Source organism: Narcine bancroftii, chromosome 3, assembly GCF_036971445.1.
Source record: "Narcine bancroftii isolate sNarBan1 chromosome 3, sNarBan1.hap1, whole genome shotgun sequence".
NCBI classification, from domain to species: domain Eukaryota; kingdom Metazoa; phylum Chordata; class Chondrichthyes; order Torpediniformes; family Narcinidae; genus Narcine; species Narcine bancroftii.
The window spans coordinates 61,168,601-61,195,355 of NC_091471.1; the positions used below are offsets into that span (position 1 = coordinate 61,168,601).

Below are 26,755 nucleotides of genomic sequence, written 5' to 3' on the forward strand. Positions count from 1 at the left end.
AAACATTTCCTCCTCTCATTCCTCTTTCTTATTCATTTCAAATTCCTCTGCCGTACTCTCCCATTCTGTACTGTTGCCTCTTCTTTCCTTTTCTGTCCCATTCTATTTTTCCCCATTCCCTTAGCTTTGCACTTTCAATACTGTATTGAAATGCTAATATTAGCTTAATCCCAGTCTTCTCACCTCTAAAGTAATAAAACTGTGCTGCAGTCTTCTCCAGAAGTTTAAAGATGCAAGAGACTGCAGATGCTGGAATCTGGAGCAAAACAAAAAACAAATTGCTGGAGGAACTAAGCATTTGTGGGGGGAAAAAGCCAGCTGTGGTTTGATGTCAAGGCCCTGCATCAAGACTGAGGGTAAAGGGGAGATAGCCAATGTAAAGGGGTAAGAGGGGAGGGTTGAAGAAGGAGCTGGCTAGTGATCGGTAGATCCAGATGAGGAGGGGTTGATGGCAGGTGGCGCCCAAGGGGAGATGGAAGGGAGGAGATAGCAATATAGGCTGAGAGGTAATGGAGATGGCATAGGGCTGCAGATTATGAAATCTAATAAGGAAGGAAGGTGATGAGCAGAACCAGATAATTGAGGGATAGTGGAAGATGGGGAAGAGAACTGTGAAGAGAAAAGGGTAGGGGAACCAGTGGAAAGAGTGTGCATAATGGGCAGATGGAGATGTGGGAGAAGTGCAAAAAATCTGGGCAACAGTGGGTGAGAAAAGAGTTGGAAGGAAGGAAATGTGTGAGAGGACCTGGCTGGATCAAAAGGAGAGCAGAAACCAATAGGGTGTAGGTTAAATGAAATTGGAGAATTCAATGTTCATGCCATTGGGTCATAGACTACCCAGTCAAAATATAAGGTGCTGGTTCTCTTGTTTGTGTTTGGCTTCACCCTGACAGTGAAAGAGGCCAAGAGCAAATACGTTGGTGTGAGAATGAGGCAGGGAGTTAAAATAGCTTGGAACCAGAAGCTCCACATGGCCAGAACATCCAGATTGCAGGTGTTCAGCAGACCAGTCTCAAGTCAGAAGTTTGAATCACATGTGACACTGGTAAATATAAGAACTAACATTGATCTCAATGTTTATATTTACACATTTTAAGAACCTGTGCTTTAATTCTTATGTGTTTCTGTTTCAGTTAAAATGCCAAGGAAATGTTTATTGGTGCTGCTCCACTAGCCAAAGTCTATCTCCCTCTGTGCAGGGAGAATACGCTGACGGTGAAGTTCTCAAGATTTCCAAATTATAACTCACCATAAATACCTCCTTCACGGAGCAAGCTGTCATTCAGGAGGTCATTTTTTTATCATTTATGTTTCCCAAAGTTGTTCTGTATATGAATGACTGATTTACTATCTTCTCTGCTCAGATTTTTGGACTGTTGATTTCAACTGCAATGAATATGATCTGCACCAACCGCACTCTGATTGCCCTCTCCTTGGATCTTTCCTTAATTTCCTTGACCTACTGTAATGTCATGGGCTGGGCTGATAGTTGGATTACAGCTTCTGTGCAATTATCTGATTTACACAACTTGAAGAAACTTTTTAATTCCTTAAATTAATGTACACAAACTGCTGATGACATTAATGTCATATAAAAGGAGCAGCTCCATTGGAGACAATACAGAATGAAGACATAATGGTGGCATCAACATGTAAACTGCATTACCTAATGTTAGAGTGCACTTCTGTGAAAACAAAAACACAGATGTATTGATAATCCACAGCAGTTAGGTCATTAATTCCTTTTCGACTGCTGGCTCTCTAGGGAATTTATCCTCTGAATAACTCCAAGCAGATCCCAAGTCTGAAACCTTTATGTTGATTTAACTGATCTTAAGTGGGAAAGTGTTAGGTCAGCTAAAATTGACCTTACCTTACATAAATATCTTCAATACTTCACCATAACTTCCCAACACCTATATTCAATCCTTTGATTTATGAAGACAAAGTGCAATAAATTTCTTCTGTGGGTCATGTTAAAAAAATATTTGAGAGGTCAAATAATTAGCTATGCCTCTAGGATTAAAAAGGAGTGTACAGAAAGGTAAAAGGAGATTGCAGTTTTGGAAAAGGACCTTCAACGAGTGGGCTCTGAGGATAAACATGAACTGTTACTTATTAAAAAGCTTGAGTATAATACAATATATGCATATAAAATGGAAAAAATGATAACAAGATCCAAAAAGAAATACTATGAGCTTGGAGAAAGAGCCCATAAAGTCCTCTCCTGGCAGTTGAAAGCAGATCAAGCCTCCAGAACAATAAATACAATTAAGCTAGTCTCAAACAGGATCTCTTACAAACCGGAGGATATAAATCAGTGGTTCCCAACCTTTTTCTATCCACTCACATACTGCTTTTAAGTATTCCTATGCCATAGGTGCTCTGTGATTAGTGAGGGATTGCTTAAGGTGGTATGTGGATGAAAGAAAAACATTTGAAAACCACTGTTTTAATCGTACCTAACTGACTCGTTATGTGCACGATTTCATAACTCCAAAGGAAATGGGTCAATGACAATTTTTCTCAAGCCAACTATTTCAATAACAGTTGGGTCTGGAGCACAGTTCTCAACCTTTTTCTCACTCACAATCCACCTTAAGGACTTATGGCATAGGGATTACTTAAAGTGGTATGTGAGTGGAAAGAAGAATGTTGAGAACCATGATATAAATGAAGCTTTCAAGCAATTTTATGTTAATTTATATAAATCTCAATCAGTGAGGGATTCCAATAAAATTGAGTTTCCTGTCACAATTGGATCTGCCAAATTTGAATTTAGAAGAAGGGGAGGGGTTAAACCAGTGGTTCTCAATCTTTTTCTTTCCACTCACATACCACTATAAGTATTCCCTATGCCATAGATGCTCTGTGATTAGTAAGAGTTTGCTAAAGGTGGTATGTGGGTGGAAAGAAAAAGTTTAAAAAACACTTGTTTTAATCGCACCTAATTGACTCGTTATGTGCACAGTTTTATAACTCCAAAGGAAATGGGCCAATTACAATTTTTCTCAAGCAAAATATTTTAGTAACAATTGGGTCTGGAGCAGTGATTCTCAACCTTCCCTTCCCACTCACATACCACCTTAAACAATTCCTTATTAATCATAGAGCACTAGAGGCATAGGGATTACTGAAAGTGATATGTGAGTGGAAATAAAAAGGTTGAGAATCATTGGGTTAAATACTTCCTTTACTCAAATTGATATAGTGGAAGCATTGGCCTCCTTGCAAATTAATAAATCCCTGGGAAAGGATGGATTTCCACCAGAATTTTATAAAGAATTTAAAGATTTATTAATACCTTTGTTTATGGAGGTATTAGGTCAGGCAGTGGTGACCCACGCTCTCTCGGAGCCCTTTTCGACAGCAGTTCTTACAGTAATTCCCAAAAAAAGATAGGGATCCATTGAAACTGTCATCTTATAGACCCATATCACTTTTGAATACAGACTATAAAATTATTGGCAAAGCCTTAGCAAATAAATTTAAACTTATTTGCCAAAATTAATAAATGTTGATCAAACTGGCTTTGTGTAGGGGAGGCAATCGGCAGACAATGTATGCACATTGCTCAGTATTTTACATCTGGCGCAAACATGAGATGACTTGATTGTTGCAGTGGCTCTAGATGCAGAGAAAGTCTTTGGCAGACTGGAGTGGGACTTTTTATTCAAAGTGTTGGAAAAAAAATTGGGCTAGGACAAACATTTATTAATTGGGTTAGAGCTCTATACAGGTACACGATCCTTTATCCAGACATCTAAAATCCGGGAAGCTCCAAAATCTGGAAAGTGGAAACTGGTGGTTGGGGGAGGTGGCTGAGGGACCGGTGGTCAGGGGAGGCAGCCAATGGACCAGTGGTTGGGAGAGGCAGCCAAGGGACCAGCAGTCAGGGGACCAGCGCTCGGGGGAGATTGCCAGGTGGCTGAGGGACCACAGTTGGGGGAGACTGCCAGGCGGCCGAGGGATGGGCGATCAGGGGAGACATCCAGGCAGCCGAGGGACTGGCGGTCGAGGGAGGTGGCCGAGGGACCGGCGGTCGGGGAGGTGGCCGAGGGACCGGCGGTCGGGGAGGTGGCTGAGGGACCGGCGGTCGGGGAGGTGGCTGAGGGACCGGCATTTGGGGGAGGCGGCCGGGTAAGTGGAAGGGGGTGAGGGTGAATACAGCAGCACAATTCAGGTGGGCTTTCAGAAATCCAGAAAAATCCAAAATTCAGAACACACTGTCCCCCAAGGGTTCCGGATAAAGGATTGTGTACCTGTATTCTGAGCCTAAAGTGAAAGTAATAAATGATGGTCAAATTTCATCATCATTCCCATTGTCCAGATCTAGTAGACAAGGATGTCCATTATCTCCAGTTCTTTTCCTCCTGGCTATTGAACAATTAGCTGAACCAATCTGTCTAGATCCAGACATAAAGGGTTTCAGTATCAATCAGGAAGAACATAAAATCAACTTATTTGCTGATGATGTTCTGATATATCTGACAGAACCAGTTAATTCATTACAAAAATTGCAGTCTAAATTGGAAGATTTTGGGATTATATCAGGTTATAAAGTCAACTGGGACTCGAGCGAAGTTATGCCATTTACGGATGGGACTCTCGTAAGCTACAGGTGTATTGTGAAGAGCATCCTGATTGGTTGCATCACTGCCTAGTATGGAGCTGCCAACTCTCAGGACAAGAATAGACTCCAGAAGGTTGTTAACTCGGCCTGCAACATCACAGGCATCTGACTTCACTCCATTGAGGACATCTACATGCAGCTTCTATTCTCAAAGATCCCCACCACCCAGGCTGTGTCGTCTTCACTCTGCTACCATTAGGGAAAAGATGCAGGAGTCTAAAGACAAGCACTTGGTGGCAAAAGGACAGCTTCTTCCTCACTGCCATCAGATTCCTGAATAATCAATGGACCAAAGGCACTGCCTTACTTTTCATGCACAATTATTGTTATTATTTTTACTTTATTTTATTTTTATAGTTATGTATAAGATGGTTATAATATGTATGTTTGTACAATGATGCTGTCGCAAAATACCAAATTTCATAACTTGTCATTGACAATAAATCCTGATTCTGATTCTGAATTATGAACAAATTAAGAGAAATTCTCAATTTAAGTGGCCACTCAATATGATTAAATATTTAGATATTAAGGTGTATAACAACCTACAGAATTTATATGTTGAATTATCCTCCCTTGCTTCAGAAAATTGAGGATGATCTTAATAAATGAGTGAACTTCCCAATAACTTTGATTGGAAGGGTCAACTCTATTAAAATGAATGTGCTGCCTGGCTGCTGACTTTATCCATCATAATGCCAGATAAGCAAGCTACGGCGAACAAATGGAGCCTCAATCTATTGCTGTTGGGAAAACTGGAATTTTGTAGCTTTGTCAGAACTCAGACAGAACTGTTCTGCGAGATGAACTGATAACAATTTTTTGATCTGGACTTATTTAAAGGGCCAGATAACTGGATATATTAAAGGGATAAAAAGGGGATAAATGAGGAAAATTAATAATGTGGAACAGAACATAGCTCAATTGGGAAAAGATTACCAAAGGTTGGGATCTGAGGAAAAATATAGGGATTTATTCAATTAAAAGCTCAAATATATGTTACAGACATACAAAACAGAGAAGCTGATCTTACAATCGAGGCAACAGTATTATGAGCAGGGGGAAAGGACCCAACAAGTCTTTTCCTGGCAGGTGAAGGTGGAAGAGGTCGTGAGGACAATTAATGTGATTCAAACAGGGAAAGGTAAGATTTCTTATAATGCTTTCATTGGAATTACAAAATTTGGATCAAGAGGAGCTAGACGCTCCCTTCTCTGGAGAGAAGATTGAACACATTCTGAGTACTCTGCAGGTGGGTAAATCACTGAGAGAGGATGGTTTCTCCATCAAATTTTATAGAAAATTCAAAGACCTTTTAATGCCCCTCCCTATGAAGGTCGTGGATTAGGCAGCAGAGATACATACCCTCCTAGAGTATTTTTTAACAGCAATCATTACGGTGATCCTGAAAAAAGATGGAAACTTATTGAAACCCTCCTCCTATAGGCCAACATCATTAATGAATTAAGAGTATAAAACATTGGCCAATAGTTTGGCAAAACATCTGCCAAAATTAACAAACCAGGATTTGTTCAAGAGAGGCAATCAGCATATAACATAGCCAGATTGCTTAATATAATTCACCTGGCACAGTCAGGGGAGGACCTGGGAGTGGCCGTACCCCTTGATGCAGAGAAAGTCTTTAATACATTGGAGTGACACTGGAGAAATTTGGACTGGGTCAAACAATTGGGTAGAGACATTGTATTATAAACCCTCGGCAAAATTCATCACAAACAGGAAGGTGTCTCCAGTGTTCCCATTAAGTAGATCTAGTAGGCAGGGCTGCCCACTGTGCCCAGCTCTGTTCATATTAGCTATTGAACCACTGGCAGAAGCCATCTGGTGGGATCCAGACATAAAGGGGTTTGCTAACAATGTGTTAGTGTATTTGAAGGAACCTGGGGGATTGTTGGCCAAACTGAGGACCCTACTGGAGGATTACAGGAAGGTCTCTTGGTATAAGGTTAATCTGGATAAAAAATGAAATTATGCCTTTGTCAAAAGGAAATTATAGATCCTATCAATGGGAAAGATGATCCATGTGGCCACAAGAAGTCATTAAGTACTTCAGGATAAGAGATGATAAATACCTACACAATATATATAAATTAAATTATCTCCCTTTGCGCCAGAGATTGAGGAGGACCTGGCCAGATGGAAAACACTGCCCATAACATTGGTGGGCAGAGTTAACTGTAAAAATGAAGGTGATACAAAGACTACAATTTGTGGAATGGCAAGATGTCTAGAACAGTGGGTGGAAAGAAAAAGTTTTAAAACTACTGTTTTAATTGACTTGTTGAATGCATAGTTTCATAACTCCAAAGGAAATGGGCCAATGACAATTTTTCTCAAGCAAAATATTTCAGTAACAATTGGGTCTAGAGCAGTGATTCTCCACCTTCCCTTCTCTCTCCATTCACATACCACTTTAAGCAATCCCTTACTAATCACAGAGCACCGATGGCATAGGGATTACTTAAAATGGTATGTGAATGGAAAGAAAAAGGTGGAGTCCACTGCTCTAGAGTCTCCATGGAAAAGTTGACATGGGAATATAAACTGGGGATCTTAAAACTGCCTGATTTTTAAAAATACTACTGAGCTTCCCAGGTAACCTCTGGCTCACGTAGTCGGACCTGATGCCTGCAACATAGACATCCCAGATCATGTATTCCATGTTTTGGACGGCTGATACTGCCTGGAAGTTGCACGCCCATGCAATCCCTGTAGGGCCCTGAGGATCTCATCACCTGATTCATCTGGTTGCTGTCTGTGGGTGGCCAGCATGTGCCTGGCATATACCCTGTTAACTGTCTCTTGTATTGTCCCTTAAGTATATCCATTGCTTCCACATACATTGTGACATCCCTAATCATTAGGAACACTTGGGGTCCAACCTGGGAGAAGAGTAGATGCAGTCTGTTTGTATCGGTGGCCACAATGCTGACTGAGTATTGTAGAAAGCAGCGCAGCCAGAATTCAAAGCTGTTCGAGGCATCAGACCTCTGTGGGTCGATTTCCAGTTTGTCAAGTTTCAGGACTTCATCCATTGTTGGTGATGAAAACAAAAAATTGTGAATAAAATTGACAAGCAGTAAATATTCAAGAGGCTGAGACTGAGTCATTGATTTACAGATTTTTATTAACAATGGACAGGACCCTCATCCTGTGCCGTGACCCAGGCTTTCTGGCAAAGGGTTAAGGTGTTAAAGGCTTTATACAATGTTAAAGATTGAGGGGCCGCAGGTACAGTCACAGAACGAGGTGGGACCAGGTAATCAGCAGTTCAGCATTTAACCAAACCAGGCAAGGTTTGTTGCTTCATTTTTTGAGGGAGGTGGGTCTCCCTTCTTGAGCACAAATCAGGTGACATGCAGTAGGTGTGGTGATACACCACTAGCCTATTTTGCAGGGTGCGACTACTGTACCTGCAGGAAGATCACTGGAGGACAGACAACACCTGGTCGGCTGTCAATCAGTCGACCTGAATGGAACAAACCCCACCCAGCCAGCTGCCAATCATCCATTCGGGATATAAGCCACATCTGGCCCCTTTCGAGGTCAGTCACTCGGGAGCAGAGCACAGAGACTTTAAGCTGAATAAAGCTTGTTGTTCATTCTTTGAATCTTGTGTCTGCTCACTGTTATGACAGTCCATCATGGTACGATAAAAGATAGTAGGAGAATTTATATACAAACGGGACACCAAATTAGTTTTGAAAAAAAAACAGATAACCCCATTATAAAACATGTGCCAGGCTTGGCAAAGAATAAATCAATGTATTGGATTGAAGGTAGGGTTATCTCTTAAAATGCCCTTGACCCAGAACAATTTAATAACCTTTGACTCTGGACAATAAGATCCTGGATTCCGGGTGTATCAAGGATTGTTACAATCAAGGGCAGCTCATGTCATTTGAGCAGTTGAGGACTAAATATGAGTTTTTGAATAGAGCATTCTTCTGCTTTCTGAAACTAAGATCTTTCCTGAGGGTTAAACTGGGACCAACAATGACCCTGACTGACTGTAGTGAAATGGTTACTCTAATTCAAAAGGAGAATGCGTGAAAATGTATTTCTAGGATGTATTCCATAATCCAAAGTGAAAGCCCGAAGCCGGGCTTACATTGGTCAAGGGAAAGATGAGAGTCGGACTTGGGCATAACAATTAATGAATGATAGTGGGAAGATTTGTGTATGAATAGCCTGACAGGAATTGTTATATTGGTGGTGCAATATAATTTCTTCCATCAGCAATACCTCACACTAATAAAATTACGCAACTCAAAGCCAGAAATCTCGAGAATGTGCTTTAGGTGTGGTGTGGAGGTAGGAACCTTGTCCGCTCCACCTGGCTGTCTACAAGGGTGAGATCCTTCTGGGAAGACCTTGGGGACATTCTGAAAAAAATTATCAAGGTGGATTTTCCACAGGATCCAGAATTGTACATTCTAGGGGACAATGGGGAAATACAGTTTAGAGTGTCTGGACGTCAAATTCAGTTTGTCTTGGTTGCCTTGTCAGTAGCCAGGAAGTGTATAGCAGTTACATAGAAGTGTGACTTCCAACTAAATAGCACATGATGGAGTATACAGAATTCCATTCCCATGCAGAAAATCACCTACAATTTATGGAAAAGGTATGGCACATTTGTTGAAGTGTTGCAACTGTATCTGAGGCACATAGGTGCACAGATATAATTTACAATTTAAGAAAAGAAACAATCTATTCCAGCAGGTAAAGGATTAAGAATATGAAGTGGGGAATGTGGCACAGATGACATGTTTTAGCCCCTACCTGCCTTTATTTAATATCTGAGGTCCTCTTTCTTCGAGGAGGATCATTTTCTTTGTAGGTATTTAGGTGGTTTCTGTATGTCTGTATAACTTAAGGGATAGGGAGAGGAGGGTATAAGAAGGGGGAAATAAGGACTCTAAATCATACTACATGGAAAGAGAATGTAAAATTCAGTTTATTAAATTTGCATGAGTCTGAAAAATCAAAAGTAAAATATTTTTTAAAATGAAATTCATACCTAAGGTACATCAGGGTAAATATTGAACTATTCCCCCACCCCTGTCTCTTCCCCTGCAAACAACCCCCCCCCCCCCAACCCACTGCCCCGACCACCACTGGTGCTCACAGCACTGAGGACCCTAGATAAGTCAGGTTATTTGTCCCTTGATGGGAATGGGGTTTATCCTGGATGAAGCCATTCTTTTATTTTTCTTATTTTTTCTCTTTTCTTACTTTTTCTTTTTTCTTCCTATATCCTTGGGGGGTGGGAGGTTCCTTTTATTTTGTTGTTTTTTCTCTCCATTATCTTTTTCTCCATTTGGTTCAACATGGATGTTGAATTTGCATTTTTGTTGTATTCGAGTATTATTTCTGTCTTTCTAATAATTTAATCACATGTTGACTCTTTTCTACCTTTCTTTAATATCGACGTGCAGATCAATATTTGTACAATTTTGTTAATATTTATTGATATTGACGTTTTTCTTTTTAATTATTCTTCATTTTGACTGCATGTCGATTGAAAATTATCAAAATATTAAAACAAGACCAAGTGACAAAAGCTCTCTTAATGGCCCTATCTACTCGTAATGCCACCTTCAGGGAATTATGAATTATGCCTTGGCCTCTCCTTAAATTTAACAATAACTCCTTAATCTTGGTGGTGTAAGAGCATGTTGTTCTGGCACTACCCAACCGGATTCTCAATCTCCATTCTGCATTCTGATTCATCATTTCCAGTTATTCAGCCAACAACAGTATTAGCGAATTTGTAGATGGAGTTGGAGCCAAACTTGGTCATGCAGTCATAAGTGTAAAGGGAATAGATCATGGAAGTACAGGGAATAGAAAATGGCGGCACTGCTGGAGCCGCTGTAACTGCAGCCCTGCTGCTGGTGCAGACCTGAATGGCGCAAGGAGCAGAGATACAGCACTCCCGCAGGGTCCAACTGCCATCAGCTCCACACAGGCTTTGAATGGCCTGTTAAATGACCCGATGGTAGTTTAATTTAAAATCCTGCACCCAAGATGGCGGCGCCTATAATTGACAGCGGACAGGAGGGATTGCAGACTCCAGAGGAGCAGGAGGACTGGCACAGGGCACCATAAAACGGGGAGATCATCCCCCATCTAAGAAGGAGAAGCAGAGGAGACATCTCACAGGACAATATACACAGTGGCAGACCTATGTGGGGGCTCTGCAGCTGAAAGACCAATGCATGCAACAGGCTACTGTCGACTCGAGGCGAAGAACCCACGGGGCTAAGGGCTGCTGGAGACGGCTGTCAGGAGACTCACTCTGGGCTGCGGAATGCTGGAGACTGGTTCAAAACTGTCTGAAGGGCTACCATGTATCGGAACCGGGATGCAAGGGGGTGCAAAGGCGAAGGCACTGAAGAGTTCCTGACCGTGTTGGAGGTTTGGATTTGGAGCTCAGGTTGCCCACGGTTTGGAATGGACTCTATGTGGCTGCGGAGGCTGTGGAAGCGCTGGAGGTGAATCTACAGACACTCAGTGACTCAGTGGGTACTTCGTTTTGCTTCTCTTGGTCTGACTGTAAGAGGCGTTTCAGTCAATTTCTGCCCATGGCAAATATGTTACAATGACAATAAATTGAATTTTGAATCTTGACTAAACTCAGAGCTTTGAGGGTACCCTGCTAATGGTAAGCATGGCATTCACTATACGACAACTCCCAGGACAAATGTAATGTCAACCACTACAATACCTCAAGAAGGGTCCATAGAATGCCTTCCTCAAATGTAGCTGCTGCTGTGTCTCCAACTTATTTGCTCCAGATTCCAGCATATAATGTTTCTTGTTTCTCTAAGTCCATCTCCATGATAATATATAAGCCATAGGTTCCACAAAGCCAGGTATCAAGGGTGTCACAATTAACACAGCAGTTAGTGCAATGATATTACAATACCAGTGACCTAGGTGAGAATCTGACGCTGTCTGAAATGAGTTTATACATTCTCCCCATGACCTGCATGGGGTTTCCCTGGATACTCTGGTTTCCTCCCACCCTCCAAAAATTCAACGGGTACTAGGTTAATTGGATGCAATTGAGTGGCATAGGTTTTAATGGCTGGAATTGGTTTCACCATATTGAAAATAAATTTAAAAATTACATTTACAAAAACTTATTGCCATAATTTTTTTCTCCAGTGGAATAAACTTTGCATTTATTTCTGAAATACAATATAATCTCGCACCAGATTAAATTGTCTCAGTGTTGAATAATCAATTTGTAATATATGTGGTGGCTATGTCGATGTCAAGTCTGAGGAGTTCATGTGCAATGAGGGCAGACCGACGTTCAGGTCGGTGGCTGTCAGCCTTGTCTAGCATGGTTCTGATGTTCCAGCATGCTAGCTTGAGTTTGTGAGCATCTTTTGAGGGGGAGGACGTGGAGGGGGAGGACGTGGAGGGGGAGGACGTGGACCTGTCCTCGGGCCTGCGCAAAGGAGCTTTTAGGTGGAGTGCAGTGCGCGCAGTACTGGCCCCACCCTTTACACCCATGGTTCGTGTGCCGTGGCCAAGCAAGCTGGGACGTGGCAGCGAGGTCCTTGGGTCGTAGGTTTTATATCGGAGTGGCCTTCTCCTATGCAGGTTTCTTACCTGGGATGGAGGGGCCTGCCTCCCCTCCTAGGTCGGTCCATACTGCCCGGACCGGGTCCGAGGCCGCTGCAGCTCACCCTGTGCCTGGACTGGGGCCGCCGCCTCCCACTCTCTGCCCGGATCGGGGCCTCTGCCTGCCCCACTCGACCGAGGCCGGGGCCGCCATCTCCCCCTTGCTCCTGCCCGGATCGGGGCCGCCGCCGCCGCCTACCCTTCGCCCGGACCGGGGCCGGGGCCGCTGCTGCTCTCCCTGTGCCCGGACTGGGGCCGCCGCCTCCCACTCCCTGCCCGGACCGGGGCCTCCGCCTGCCTCACTCGACCGAGGCCCCTCTCAGTGAAGTCCGCCTGGCAGATGTAGGCAGCCTCCAAGAACGCGGCGCGGGCTACACACTCTACTGGTCTGGCAAGCCTTCGGATGAACGACGCCTATCTGGTGTAGGCTTCATGGTCAAGAGCTTCATTGCCTCCAAACTCGAAAACCTTCCGACAGGCCTCTCGGACCGAATCATGTCCATGCGACTCCCCCTTCAAAACAAGCGTCACATCACCCTCATCAGTGTCTATGCTCCAACCCTCCAGGCGGAACCGGCAGAAAAGGACAAGTTCTACACCGACCTGCGCAACCTCATCCAACGCACCCCTACAGCCGACAAGGTTGTCATCCTGGGCGACTTCAACGCTCGTGTCGGCAAAGACTCAGAAACCTGGCCAGGAATCCTGGGCAAGCATGGCGTCGGCAAGTGCAATGACAATGGTCGCCTCCTGTTGGAGCTCTGCGCAGAACAGCGGCTTGTCATTACAAACACCCTTTTTCAGCAGAGGGACAGCCTTAAGACCACCTGGATGCATCCCCGATCCAAACACTGGCACCTCCTGGACTACATCCTGGTGCGAGAAAGTGACAAACGAGATGTGCTCCACACCAGGGTCATGCCTAGCGCGGAATGCCACACTGACCACCGGCTGGTTCGCTGCAAGCTCAACCTTCACTTCAAGCCAAAGCCCAGGAACAATAAAGCCCCCAGAAAGAGGTTCAATGTTGGAAACCTGCAGTCAGACGAAGCGAGAGGAAACTTCCAGGCAAACCTCAAAGCAAAGCTCGACGATGCAACCCGCCTCACGGACCCGTCCCCTGAAACCCTCTGGGATCAGTTGAAGACTACCATACTGCAATCCACTGAAGAGGTACTGGGCTTCTCCTCCAGGAAAAACAAGGACTGGTTTGACGAAAACAGCCAGGAAATCCAGGAGCTGCTGGCAAAGAAGCGAGCTGCCCACCAGGCTCACCTTACAAAGCCGTCCTGTCCAGAGAAGAAACAAGCCTTCCGTCGCGCATGCAGCCATCTTCAGCGCAAACTCCGGGAGATCCAAAATGAGTGGTGGACTAGCCTCGCCAAACGAACCCAGCTCAGTGCGGACATTGGCGACTTCAGGGGTTTCTACGAGGCTCTAAAGGCTGTGTACGGCCCCTCACCCCAAGTCCAAAGCCCCTGCGCAGCTCAGACGGCAAAGTCCTCCTCAGCGACAAGATCTCCATCCTCAACCGATGGTCAGAACACTTCCAATCTCTTTTCAGTGCCAACCGCTCAGTCCAAGATTCCGCCCTGCTCCAGCTCCCTCAACAGCCCCTAAGGCTAGAGCTGGATGAGGTTCTCACCCTGGATGAGACATATAAGGCAATCGAACAACTGAAAAGTGGCAAAGCAGCAGGTATGGATGGAATCCCCCCAGAGGTCTGGAAGGCTGGCGGCAAAACTCTGCATGCCAAACTGCATGAGTTTTTCAAGCTTTGTTGGGACCAAGGAAAACTGCCTCAGGATCTTCGTGATGCCACCATCATCACCCTGTACAGAAACAAAGGCGAGAAATCAGACTGCTCAAACTACAGGGGAATCACGTTGCTCTCCATTGCAGGCAAAATCTTCGCTAGGATTCTACTAAATAGAATAATACCTAGTGTCGCCGAGAATATTCTCCCAGAATCACAGTGCGGCTTTCGCGCAAACAGAGGAACTACTGACATGGTCTTTGCCCTCAGACAGCTCCAAGAAAAGTGCAGAGAACAAAACAAAGGACTCTACATCACCTTTGTTGACCTCACCAAAGCCTTCGACACCGTGAGCAGGAAAGGGCTTTGGCAAATACTAGAGCGCATCGGATGTCCCCCAAAGTTCCTCAACATGATTATCCAACTGCACGAAAACCAACAAGGTCGGGTCAGATACAGCAATGAGCTCTCTGAACCCTTCTCCATTAACAATGGCGTGAAGCAAGGCTGTGTTCTCGCACCAACCCTCTTTTCAATCTTCTTCAGCATGATGCTGAACCAAGCCATGAAAGACCCCAACAATGAAGACGCTGTTTACATCCGGTACCGCACGGATGGCAGTCTCTTCAATCTGAGGCGCCTGCAAGCTCACACCAAGACACAAGAGAAACTTGTCCGTGAACTACTCTTTGCAGACGATGCCGCTTTAGTTGCCCATTCAGAGCCAGCTCTTCAGCGCTTGACGTCCTGCTTTGCGGAAACTGCCAAAATGTTTGGCCTGGAAGTCAGCCTGAAGAAAACTGAGGTCCTCCATCAGCCAGCTCCCCACCATGACTACCAGCCCCCCCACATCTCCATCGGGCACACAAAACTCAAAACGGTCAACCGGTATACCTATCTCGGCTGCACCATTTCATCAGATGCAAGGATCGACAATGAGATAGACAACAGACTCGCCAAGGCAAATAGCGCCTTTGGAAGACTATACAAAAGAGTCTGGAAAAACAACCAACTGAAAAACCTCACAAAGATAAGTGTATACAGAGCCGTTGTCATACCCAACGAATGACTCCGAATCATGAGTCCTCTACCGGCACCACCTATGGCTGCTAGAACGCTTCCACCAGCGTTGTCTCCACTCCATCCTCAACATCCATTGGAGCGCTTTCATCCCTAACGTCGAAGTACTCGAGATGGCAGAGGTCGACAGCATCGAGTCCATGCTGCTGAAGATCCAGCTGCGCTGGATGGGTCACGTCTCCAGAATGGAGGACCATCGCCTTCCCAAGATCGTGTTATATGGCGAGCTCTCCACTGGCCACCGTGACAGAGGTGCACCAAAGAAAAGGTACAAGGACTGCCTAAAGAAATCTCTTGGTGCCTGCCACATTGACCACCGCCAGTGGGCTGATAACGCCTCAAACCGTGCATCTTGGCGCCTCACAGTTTGGCGGGCAGCAACCTCCTTTGAAGAAGACCGCAGAGCCCACCTCACTGACAAAAGGCAAAGGAGGAAAAACCCAACACCCAACCCCAACCAACCAATTTTCCCCTGCAACCGCTGCAACCGTGTCTGCCTGTCCCGCATCGGACTTGTCAGCCACAAACGAGCCTGCAGCTGACGTTGACTTTTTACCCCCTCCATAAATCTTCGTCCACGAAGCCAAGCCAAAGAAGAATATATGTGGTTATGTTATTGGACTTTCATCAACATTTCTGGACCTTTGATTCAGATATTTCTACAGTGGTAGCTGGAGAATTTAAATTCAAATAATCAATTCATGGAATTTGTTTTAAAAAAAAGCTAGTGTTAGTAATGATGTCAAGAAGACGACCAGGTTTCGTCTTCTTCTCCTTAAATTGAAGACACAAATTTCTTGTTTATTTTCATTGTGTGATGACATTGTTTAATGGGTTTAATGTATCATATAGGTTGAACGTTGAGTGGGTGGGGAGGGGGCTGAAGGAGGGAGGGAATGGAGGGGGGAAAAGGGGAGAAAATGACACTGTGTATATTCAAGAGGGAAATGTTTGTGTGTATTTTGGTTATTATGGTTCATAGTGTGAAAAAAAAATTTAAAAAAAGACTACCAGGTTATAATTAAATACACATTTTTCTCCAGTACAATCTTTAAGTAAGGAATGCACCTTTCTCTAGTCTGGCCAATGCAGAAATTGTGTGACATTATAGTCATACAGCATTGAATCAAGTCATTTGGCCTAATTTGCCCATGCCGACAAAAATGTTCCACACACACTAGGCCCACCTCCCTATGTTTGGCCCTCTAAACCCATCCTATCCATGTATCTATCCAATTTTGCAATAGTACCTGTCTCAACTACCTCATTCGGCAGCCCATTCCATATATCCACTCCCTCCAAGGTAAAAAAAAAAGTTACTGCCAAAGCTCCTGTTATATCTCTCCCACCTCACCTCAAATCATGTCCTATAGTTACCAATTTCACTACTCTGGACAAAGAACTCTCTGTATTAAACAGATCCACTCTTCTCATGATTTTAGATACCTCTATGAGATGGCCCGTCGTCCTCCTACACTCCAGGAAATAAAGCCGTAACCTGCTCTATCTGAAGCTTAGGCTCCCGAGTCCTACAATATCCTCATGAATCTTCTCTGCTCCCTCTGCAGCTTGACAACATCCTTTCTGTAGCATGATGACCAAAACTAAACGCAATGCTCCATATAGCCTTGTCCCTCCCACAATAAACAGAGCTGGGGGGGACTTTTCTCTTTGATATGCAGAAGGATGCAAGGTGACTTAATGGAGGTCTACAAGGTTATGAGAGGTACCTTTTTCCCAGGACAAGAATGGCAACCACCAGAGGACATCTGTACAAAGTGAAGGGAGAAAAGTTTAAGGGAGATGTCAGGGTAAGAATTTTTACACAGAGAGTTGTGGGTGCCTGGAATGCATTGCTGGGGTGGTAGTGGAGGATGGTACAATAGGGGACATTTAAGAGACTCTTGGACTGGAACATGGATGCAAGAAAACAGAGACTATATGGCTGTGAGGGAGGGAAGGGTTTGATTGTTGTACATTTGGATTCTACGAGGGAGGTTATTTCTACAAGGAAGTGGGTTCTTGAAGGAAGGGGTTTCTACAATTGGAGGAGTTTCAATGTGGGAGGGGGCTTCTTGAGGTAAGATTCTATGAGGGAGGGAGTTTCTATGAGTAAGTTTCTATCCGGGAGGGATTTCTATGATGGAGGGAGTTACGGGTGGGAGGGAGTTTTTTGGAGGGAAGAAAGTTACTACAAGGGAGGGAGTTTCTATGAGGGATGGGGTTTCTACAAGTGTTTCATCGCAGACCAGCAGCAATAGAAATTCACCAAGACAGTTGTTTTCAAAATTATATATTTATTAACACTTCCTAATAATATAACACCCTAATTATCTAAACCTAAACCCCAACTATACATGAATGTGTGTGTGTGTGTGTGTGAACTTAGGCACAATTCTGGAATGTCAGTTCACAGTTCAGTCTTGGAAATCCTGTGTTGAAACTCAGGCTTTTAAGCTGATACCTAGAAGTAATTACAAAGAAGGTGAGAGACTGAGTGACTGGATTGCCGAAAACTCACAAATTCTTGTCAAGTTTCTTGCTGAAAAATGTCCTCTCATATGGTTATCACAACTCCCTTTATCCTTGGGTAGGGGAAACAAAAATAATGTCTTCCACAATGCTTCCAAAACCCAGGCACAGGTCAGTCAAAATGACCATCACCTTGGTCACAATCCAATGCAGCAATTCTACTGCTTCTTTTACCCAGATATGGGTCAATCAAAGTAACCTTCTTTGGTCACGATGGTTCAATAATACTCCTGATAAAGAGAATTATCTGAATTGCCCATTGCACATAAAGTTATTCTACCAATTTTCATTAGAATGCCTGGTGATCAAATCTGCTATTTCTTTAAGAGTCTCACTCATGTGATTCCCTCTCACCACCTGTCTCCCTAGATAAAGCAACAAATGTTTCTCTCTCTTCCTCCAGAGGATAAACTTTGGTTACCTGATTGTTGCCACTCATTTCTCTCCACAGTTGTGAATGGTCACAGCCAGAACTAGCCCTTGTAATACAAGAGAAGGGGTTTCTGCGAGGGAGGGGGCTTGTTGGAGGGAGTTTCTCGGAGAGAGAGAGTTCTCAGAGGGGGAGTTTCTTGGAGAGAGTTTCTGAGAGAGGGTTTCTATGAGGTAAGGAGTTACTCAGGGGGAGAGGATTTCTACAAGTGACGGGGTTCTCAGAGGGTAGTTTTTCGGAGGTGGAAGGGGAGATAGTGGGAGGAAGGAGAGTGAAGAGTGAGGGGGAGATGAAAGGAGGAGGGATAGAGGCAGTGACAGATCAGTGAGGTCACAGGGCCTAGTATCTTGCATCAGGAGAGCTTCACAATCAGTGCATTGCAGCAGGGACTCCTTATCCCTCCCACGGTTAGCAGAGCTGGGGGATATTTCTCTTTGGAGTGAATAAGTATGAGAGGTGACTTAATAGGGACCACAAGATTCTGAGAGGCATAGAGAGGGTGAACAGCCAGCATCTTTTTCCCGAGCTAAAAGTAGCAAACACCAGAAGATCTCTGTACAAGGTGATGGGGGGAAAGGTTAGGGGAGATGTTTTGTTACACAGAGAGTAGAGGGTGCCTGGAATGCATTGCTGCTGGTGGTGGTACATATAGGGGAAGAAAAATTGAGGGTTATGGGTGTGAGGGAGGGAAGGGCGATATGGTTATGCAGCAGGTTTCGACAAGGGAGGGAGCTTCTATGAGGGAGTAATTTTCTACAAGGGAAGGGGTTTCTCAGAGGGAAGCGGTTTCCACGAGAAAGGAGGACCAGGTGATGAGAGTGAATCACGAGTGAGACTCTTAAAGAAATAGCAGATTTGATCACCAGGGACCCAGCCCTACCGCGACCACCCCTGGCCCAGGAATCCCCTGGGGATGGTGCCTACGTGCTTCCTCTCCACAGGCCCCCACCCCCCGCAGACGTCACCCCACACCTACGCCTCCACTCCGTCAGACACCACCACACTTGTGCCACAAGCCGCCCTGATCATCCCAGACTCGTCCAATCTTCAAGGGGCCCCACCCCCACCGACCATTGACCAGGAGCCTGCCCTGCGACAGTCCCAGTGTCGGTGACCACTAGACCGCTTGAACTTGTAGAATCCCTAGAACCCACCCCCACCCCCACCCCAGGGCTCTTTTAATATGGTGATACAGCCACTACTAAAGCCGCACTCCTACCAGCCCACTGCAGGGGTAAACCACTGTACCTGCAGGTAGGCAACCTGGGAGGATGGCCCCACCATCATCGCCCCATATAAAGACTCGACCTGGCCCCTTCCTAAATCATTTTGGTACGTGGAACCAGAGGCTACACAGACCTGGTGTTCAACTTTAAGTTCTCAAGTTTTGTGTTTGTTTGCTGCACCACAGTGCATCACAGAATTTCTACAAGAGAGGGAAGGGATTCTCAAAGTGAGGGGGTTTCTATGAGGTAGGAAGTTTCTCAGAAGAAAGAGGTTCTCAGAGTAAGGGAGCTTTCTATGAGAGAGGGGGTTACTCGGAGGGAGGGGGTTTCTATGAGGCAGGGAGTTTCTTGGAGGGAGGGAGTTTCTCGGAGGAGGTTCTTGGAGGTAGGGGTTTGTCAGAGGGGGGATTTTCGGAGACGGAATTTCTCGGAGGGAGTGTCTCAGAGGGAGGGAGATTTCAACAAGAGAGGGGGTTACACGGAGGGAGGGGTGTCTCAAAGGAAGGGGTTTTCTCAGAGTAATTTTTCAAAGAGAGTGGGAGGGGGGGGCAAGAGGGGAGGTGAGGGAGAAAGATGACAGGTCAGTGAGGTCACAGGCCTTGGCATCTCACATTGGGAGGGCATCACAATCAGTGCATGGCAGCAGGAAACCAACCCCTTATCCCTCCCATGGTGAGCATGGGGTGAGATGGGTGGGTGTTTTCTCTTTGGAGAAAACAAGGTGACTTAATAGAGGTTTACAAGATCCTGAGAGGCATAGCACCTTTTTCCCAGGCCAACAGTAGCAAACACCAGAGGATGTCTGTACAAGGTGAAGGGAGGAAAGGTTAGGGGAGATGTTTTGTTACACTGAGAGTGGTGGGTTCCTGAAATGCATTGGTGGGGGTGGTGGTGGAGGCTGGTACAAATAGGGAACATTGAAAAGACTCTTAGACAAGCAAATGGATGCAAGAAAAAGAGAGGGTTGTAGGAGAGAAAGGTGAGATGGTTATGCAGTTGGTTTCTACAACGGAGGGGGTTTCTATGAGGGAGGGGTTTCTACATGGGAGGGAGTTTCTTTGTGGGAGGGAATTTTTCAGAGGGAGGAAAGTTTCTATGAGGGACACAGTTTCTATGAGGGAGGGGGTTTCTTGGAGGGAAGGAATTTCTTGGAGGGAGGGGATTTCTAGGAGGGAGGGAGTTTATTGGCAGGAGGGAATTTTTCATAGGAAGTGTGTTTTTTGGAGGGAGGGGCCTTCTGTAAGGGAGGGGGTTTCTATGAGGGAGAGGGTTTCTATGGAGGGGTTTCTGCGAGGGTGGAGGTTTCTTGGATGGAAGGAGTTTCATGGAGGAATGAGGTTTCTACAAGGGAGGGAGTTTATCAGAAGGAGAGGTTTTCCTGGAGGGAGGGAGTTTCTACAAGTGAGGGGTTTCTCAAGAGGGTAGTTTTTCAGTTGGTTGTTTTTCCAGACTCTTTTGTATAGTCTTCCAAAGGCGCTATTTGCCTTGGAGAGTCTGTTGTCTATCTCGTTGTCGATCCTTGCATCTGATGAAATGGTGCAGCCGAGATAGGTAAACTGGTTGACCGTTTTGAGTTTTGTGTGCCCGATGGAGATGTGGGGGGGGGGGCTGGTAGTCATGGTGGGGAGCTGGCTGATGGAGGACCTCCGTTTTCTTCAGGCTGACTTCCAGGCCAAACATTTTGGCAGTTTCCGCAAAACAGGACGTCAAGCGCTGAAGAGCTGGCTCTGAATGGGCAACTAAAGCGGCATCATCCGTAGTTCACGGACAAGTTTCTCTGGTTTCTTGGTGTGAGCTTGCAGGCGCCTCAGATTGAAGAGACTGCCATCCGTGCGGTACCGGATGTAAACAGCGTCTTCATTGTTGAGGTCTTTCATGGCTTGGTTCAGCATCATGCTGAAGAAGATTGAAAAGAGGGTTGGTGCGAGAACACAGCCTTGCTTCACGCCATTGTTAATGGAGAAGGGTTCAGAGAGCTCATTGCTGTATCTGACCCGACCTTGTTGGTTTTCGTGCAGTTGGATAATCATGTTGAGGAACTTTGGGGGCCTTTGGAAGACTACACAAATGAGTCTGGAAAAACAACCAACTGAAAAACCTCACAAAGATTAGTGTATACAGAGCCGTTGTCATACCCACACTCCTGTTCGGCTCCGAATCATGGGTCCTCTACCGGCATCACCTATGGCTCCTAGAACGCTTCCACCAGCGATGTCTCCGCTCCATCCTCAAAATTCATTGGAGCGACTTCATCCCTAACATCGAAGTACTCGAGATGGCAGAGGCCGACAGCATCGAGTCCACGCTGCTGAAGATCCAGCTGCACTGGGTGGGTCACTTCTCCAGAATGGAGGACCATCGCCTTCCCAAGATCGTGTTATATGGCGAGCTCTCCACTGGCCACCGTGACAGAGGTGCACCAAAGAAGAGGTACAAGGACTGCCTAAAGAAGTCTCTTGGTGCCTGCCACATTGACCACCGCCAGTGGCTGATATCGCCTCAAACCGTGCATCTTGGCGCCTCACAGTTCGGCGGGCAGCAACCTCCTTTGAAGAAGACTGCAGAGCCCACCTCACTGACAAAAGACAAAGGAAGAAAAACCCAACACCCAACCCCAACCAACCAATTTTCCCCTGCAACCGCTGCAACAGTGTCTGCCTGTCCCGCATCGGACTTGTCAGCCACAATCGAGCCTGCAGCTGACGTGGACTTTTACCCCCTCCATAAATCTTCGTCCGCGAAGCCAAGCCAAAGAAGAAGTTTTTCAGAGGAGTTACAGGGAGAGAGAGGAATGAGGGGGGGAGAGAGACAAGGGAAGGGAGCTTAAAGGGCATTACGTCAGTGAGGTCACAGGTCCAGGCATCTCGCATCGGGAGTGTGTAACAATCAGTGCATGGCAGCAGGTACCTCCCACAGTTAGCAGAGCTGGATTGGAGGGTCTGGGAGTGTTCTATTTGGAGTGAAGAAGAATGAGAGGTGGCTAAATAGAGGTCTACAAGATTATGAGTACCATAGAAAGGGTGGACAGCCAGTACTACTTTCCTAAGGTGGGAGTAGCAACACCAGAGGATGTCTGTACAAGGTGAAGGGAGGAAAGGTTAGGAGATGTTTTGTTACATAGAGAGTGGTGGGTCTCTGGAATGCATTGCTGGTGGTGGTCGTGAAGGTCAGTGCAATGGGGAACATTGAGAAGACTCAGAAAGGCGCATGGATGAAAAAAATCAAAGTGGAATGTGGGAATGAGGGAGGGAAAGGAGAGATTGTTGTGCAGTTAGTTTCTACTATGAGGGAGGGGTTATCTATGAGGAAGGGAGTTTCTCAGAGGGAGTTTCTACAAGGGAGGTATCTCTTGGATGGAGGGAGGGGTTTCTAAGATAGGGAGTCTCAGAGGGGATTCTCAGAGGGATGGAGGGGGTTATGGAGTGAGGGGGTTTCTCAAAGGGAGGGGATTTCTATGAGCTTGGCAGTTTCTTGGAGGGAAGGGATTCTCAAAGGGAGGTAGATTTCTACGTGAGAGGGCGTTCTGAGGGAGGGGGTTTGCAGGGGAAGAGAGTGGAAGAGGGAGGAAAGAGAGAGAACAGAGGGGGGAGAGATGGGGAGAGACAGGGGAGGTGGTGGAGAGGGTGACAGGTCAGTGAAGCAACAAGCCCTGGCACCTCACATCGGGAGGGGTCACAATCAGTGCATGGCAGCAGGAAACCAATCCCTTATATCTTCCATGGTTAGCAGAGTTGGTGGGGTTTTCTCTTTGGAGTGAAGAAGATTTTGAGAGGCATAAATAGGGTGGGCAGCCAGCACTTTTTTCCCAGGCCAACAGTAGCAAACACCAGAGGACCTCTGTACAAGGTGATGGGGGGGGGTGGGGGTGGAAGGTTAGGGGATATGTTTTGTTACACAGAGAGTGGTGGATGCCTGGAATATTTTGCTGGGGGTGGTGGAGGAGGCTGGTACAAAAATGGGTCATTGTAAAGACTCTTAGACAGGCACATGGATATAAGAAAAATAGAAGGTGATGGTTGTGAAGGAGGGAAGGGTGAGATGGTTGTGCAGTTAGTTTCCATGAGGAAATCTTTCTACGAGGGAGGAGGTTTCTTTGAGGGATGGAGTTTCTGGGAGAGAGGGGGCTTCTACTAGGGAGGGTTTCCACAAGGGAGGGGTTTTTTACAAGGGAGTTTCAACGAGGGAGGAGGTTTCTTCGAGGGATGGAGTTTCTATGAGGAATGGAGTTTCTGGGAGAGAGGGGGCTTCTACTAGGGAGGGTTTCCACAAGGGAGGGGTTTTTTTACAAGGGAGTTTCAATGAGGGAGGAGGTTTCTTTGTGGGAGGAAGTTCGTCGGAGGGAGAAAAGTTTTATGAGGGAGGGAGTTTCTACGAGGGAGAGAGTTTCTAAGGGGGGGGGGTTTCTATGAGGGAGGGTATTTCGAGTAAGTGGGTTTTCATCATGAGAGGAAGTTTCTATGAGGGAGGGAGATTCTACAAGGAAGTGAGTTTTTACAAGGGAGAATTTCTATGAGGGTGTTTCTATGAGGCAGAGGGTTTCTTGGAGGGAGGGGGTTTCTATGAGGGGGAATTTCTTGGTGGGAGGGAGTTTTTTGGAGGAAGGAAAATTTCTATGAGGGAGGGCATTTCTACAAAGGAGGGATTCCACAAGGGAGGGGTTTCTATGAGGGAGGGGGATTCTGCAAGGAAGGGAGTTTATATGAGGGAGGGGGTTTCTATGATGGAGGGGGACTTGGTGAGGGAGGATGTTTCTATGAAGGAGGGGGTTTTTCAGTGGGAAGGAGTTTCTCAGAAGGAGGAAGTTTCCATGAAGGAGGGGTTTCTCAGGGGGGGGGTTCTCAGAGGGAGGGGGTTTCTCAGAGGGGGGTGTTTCTCGGAGAGATGGAGTTTCTGTGAGGTATGCAGTTTCTCAGGGATGGGGTTTCTTGGAGGGAGGAGATTTCTATGTAAAGGGTTTGTTGAAAGGAAGTAGTTTCTCAGAGGGTCGCTTTTCGGAGGGGAGTGGGAGAGGGAGAAGAGAGAGAGATGGAGAGATGGGGACGAGAGACAAGGGGAGGGGGGATAGAGGGGGATGACAGGTCAGTGAGATCATAGGCCCTGGCATCTCGCATCATGAGGGCATCACAATCAGTGCATGGCAGCAGAAAACAGATCCCTCTCTCGGTTAGCAAGCTGGGGGGCTTTTCTCTTTGGAATGAAGAAGGATTGAGAGCTGATTTAACAGAGTACTACAAGATTTTGAGAGGTGTAGATAGGGTGGGCAGCCAGCAGCTTTTTTCCTGCAGCAAACAAAGGACATCTGTACAAGTAAAAGGTAAGAAAGCTTTGGGGTGATATTTTGTTACATCAAGAATGGTGGGTGCCTGGAATGCATTGTTGGGTGGAGGTTGGTACAAATTGGGAACTTTTAAAAAACTCTTAGACAGGCACTTGAATACAAGCAAAAGACCCTTTTATAGTTAAAAAAAAGCCATTGTAAAGACAGATATTCTCTGTCTTTAAATTGCTTTACTTACCTGCATAAAAGGTCTGAAGGCAGATTGACTAGTCGAACTCACTCCATCTTCCATCTGCCGGGGGGGGGGGGGGTGGGGGCGGGAAAGTGGTAGACTCAGAGGTGGAGTTAAGTCGCTCCACCTATTCCATGAAAGGATTGCCACTGAATGCGGCTGCAAAGGGGAGGGCTGATGACGTTGCGATGATGCCATCAGCCTGCAACCCAGGAGTGTGAATCTTTAAAAACCCATATGGTTATAGAGGCTATTATGTTGTGCAGGAGATCTGCCTGAGTCATAAGACTGCTTGGACAAATCTCTACTAATGCTCTTACTTGCTCTTCGATCGCCATTTTTGAGTATAGGCCACTTTCTCGTCTTGACATGTACATTTGACTTCACAGTGGTGGGCAGCGCTACTGCACCACTTGCCCCACCTCCCTCAGCTCTGGAAGCCAGCTCCCGACTCAGCTCTGCATAAAGGCACTGTGGAATGCGCATTATAGGTCATCACCATAAAAGGTAAATTGCCTTTTTTTTTTATTTGAGCCAATTATTATGCGGGTTTCAGCATAAAAAAGGCTAAAGAGAGAAAGACATGGGTGTGAGGGAGGGAAGAGTTAGATTGTTGTGGAAGGAGTTTCTACAAGAGAGGGAGTTTCTATGAGGGAGGGAGTTTGTACAAGTTAGGAGGTTTCTATGGGGGAAATGGTTTCTCAAGCGAGGAGGTTTCTACGGGGGGGATGAAAGAGAGAGGCGTGGCATTGCTCGTCACAGCTGTGCTCAGGTAGGATAGATCAGAGAGCTCTTCTACTGAGGCTATATGGGTGAAGCTGAGGAACGGGAAAGGTGTGATCGCACTCATGGGGTTGTATTATACACCGCCTAATAGTCAACGAGAATTGGAGGAGAAAATCTGTAGGGAAATAGCAGACCTCTGCAGATAACATAATTTTTTTAAAATTTAATTTAATTTAGACATACAGCACGGCAACAGGCCATTTCGGCCCACAAGTCCATGCCTCCCAATTTACACCCAATTAACCTACACCCCCAGTACATTTCGAAAGGTGGGAGGAAACTGGAGCCCCTGGGGAAAACTTACGCAGACACCGGGAGAATGTACAAATTCCTTACAGACAGTGTGGGATTTGAACCCCAGTCTCGATTGCAGGCACTGTAAAGGTGTTGCGCTAACAGCTACGCCAACCGTGCACCTTTGTGATGGTAGGACATTTTAATTTTCTATATATTGACTGGGACTCCCAGACTGTAAAAAGCCTGGATGGCTTGGAGTTTGTCAAATATGTTTAGGAAAGTTTTCCACATCTATATGGCTGGCTATCCATCCCAGAGGATGATGATGGTTCCTTTCTGTCAGTTTGTGGGGTTTGATATATACGTCCTGGATATTGAGAAGTACCAACTAGAGAGAGTGCAACACTGAATCTCCTATTAGGGAATGAGACAGAACAAGTAACAGACGTATGTGTAGGGGAAAATTTTGGGTCCAGTGATCATAATGCCATATTCTCATATGGTATGACTGCATATAGAATAAAAAGTTAAGTTAATTATGGAGAAGGAGAGGTTGAGATTCTAAATTGGAGAAGGGCCAATTTTGAGGAAATGATAAAGAATCAAGAATGCGTGAATTGGAATGTTGTTTTTGGGCAAGGATGTACAAGATAAATGGAGGACATCAAAGGTGAATATTTAAGAGTACCGCATTTGGATATTCCTATCAGGATTAAAGGCAAGGTTAGCAGGCATGGGAATCCTTGGTTTTCAAGGGATTTGGGGATCTGGTTCAGAAGAAGACAGGTGTACAGCAGGTATAGGCAATGTGGAGCAAATGAGGTAATTGAGGAGTATAAAAATGCTTCTATTAATGGAACTCAAATAAGATAGATTGATGTGCTATGTATATCTCTTATGTGATCA

The 26,755-nt window shown here is 45.7% G+C and overlaps 1 protein-coding gene across 11 annotated transcripts in view; it reads left to right on the forward strand.

Annotated features, from left to right (window-relative positions):
* The first annotated feature begins 19,934 nt into the window (after positions 1-19,934).
* Positions 19,935-26,755, forward strand: part of ube2r2 (ubiquitin-conjugating enzyme E2R 2) — a 118,429-nt gene continuing 111,608 nt past the window's right edge. For 6 of the 11 annotated variants that reach the window (XM_069924141.1, XM_069924139.1, XM_069924154.1 and 3 more), the window contains exons 1-2: positions 24,418-24,630; positions 25,216-25,333. The gene's annotated coding sequence lies outside the window, so the exon portion shown is untranslated. Of the gene's footprint in view, positions 19,989-24,413; positions 24,631-25,215; positions 25,334-26,755 lie in introns of those variants that run through there. The other 5 variants (XM_069924128.1, XM_069924134.1, XM_069924131.1 and 2 more) reach the window with 4 other exon arrangements.